This window comes from Colobus angolensis, unplaced genomic scaffold (genome assembly GCF_000951035.1).
Source record: "Colobus angolensis palliatus isolate OR3802 unplaced genomic scaffold, Cang.pa_1.0 Scaffold44, whole genome shotgun sequence".
Taxonomy (NCBI): Eukaryota; Metazoa; Chordata; class Mammalia; order Primates; family Cercopithecidae; genus Colobus; species Colobus angolensis.
Window position 1 is genome coordinate 1,119,561 of NW_012117821.1, and position 1,557 is coordinate 1,121,117.

The window sequence follows — 1,557 nt, forward strand, 5'->3', positions numbered from 1 at the left end:
AGCACCGGCGCAGGCAGGGGTGCAGCGGGCACCGGAGAGTGCCGCGGGGGCGACTCATGCCTTGGGGCCCAGGGGAGCACCAGGAAGGGCGGCGTCCAGTCAGACGTGGCCTGTGTGGGGCAAGCCAGACCGGTCGGGACATGAGTTCAGGCAACCCGGACCCGATTTGGGGAGAACTGAGTGCTCCTGGAGACCCAAAAAAGAGGCCGGCGACGGAGGTCCACTGCGCAGGCGCCGGAAGCCCCGCCCACTGCTCTGCCCGCCCCTTGCGTGGCGCCTATGGCGCATGCGCTAACAAGGCAGGGCCAGACCGTGGAAATTTTATTTCCCAGAAGCCTCTGCGCTCCAGGGTTTCCCGAAAGACCCGGTTCGGATATGACCAAGACTCGGCTTGGGGTTCCCCAGCTCTGAACGGCGGAGCTGGAAAGTCCGGGCCTGAGGGGCGGAGCCTCGTGATGGGGCGGGGCCTCATGCTTACGGGGCGGGGTCTCGCGGAGGGGGCGGGGCCTGCGGCCTGGTGCTTCCTCGGGCGCGCGCCGGGTCGGCGAGCAGAGCCTGCGGCAGCTCCCGGCCCTCTCCAGGCCCAGGCTGCCTCAGTTGCCCCACCATCTTGCCAGGGCCCCGTAAGGACTCCTCCAGCAGCGCCCCTGTCACCCGCACAGCTCTCCCTATTGCTCTTCTGAGTGATACTAGCCCGAGGCCCCACGGAGGGGCCAAGCCAGACCCTATGGGCAGGGCCACTCCTCCAGCCTGTTTTGCCCACGCGAGCTCCCGCACCAGGGACACCGTTCCCTCTGAGCTCAGCACTCTGCAGGCCCTTGGGCTCTGCCTAGAGCAGGTGCGGTCTGGCCAGTCCAGCGGAGAGAGGAGCTGAAGGAGGCCAGGCTGTTCAGAGCCAGGTGCAGGGCCAGAGCTGGTCACAGCGTGGCCGCGGAGGCCCTCGAAGCCCTGGTCTGCTACCCCACGGTGACCAGCAAGCCCGAGGGCTCCACAGGCAGGAGGCAGACCCAGGAGGGCAGGGAAGCCCCGGGTGAGGAAGCGGAGAAGCCCCGGGCCTGCGCGCTGGAGTGCCGGAGGCCACCCTGTCTGGCAGGTGCGGTCCTCAGGGCCGTCTGCGCCCCGCACTGGGCTTCCAGCCTGTCCTTCGCGCACTCCCACCGGACCTATCCGTCCACCGACGTTGGCCCTCTGACCCGCTCCGCCCGCCCCGCTCTTGCCCCTTAGGGTCACAGCACCCTCTCTGAGCTGCGGCACCGGGCATGGGTGGAGCTGGAGGATTCGGGGACTTCTCATGGGGCGGGGGCCGGGGGCAGGCACCGGTGGGCCCTGGAACCAGCTCCCCTGGGATCCACCGCGCAGGTCCCCTCCCTCTCCCTCCAGCGTCCTGAGGCCTCCTAGTGTGAGGGAGGAGAACAACCGGATTCCCCTCCTGAATTTGGAGGCAGGAGGCTTGACCAGGACCCAGGGTCAGCCTGGAGAGAACTGGGGGAGACGCGGGGGTCCTGCCCCCCACGCAGTCCGCCGGCGAGGGCGACACCGGGAGCGGACCGAGGGGCG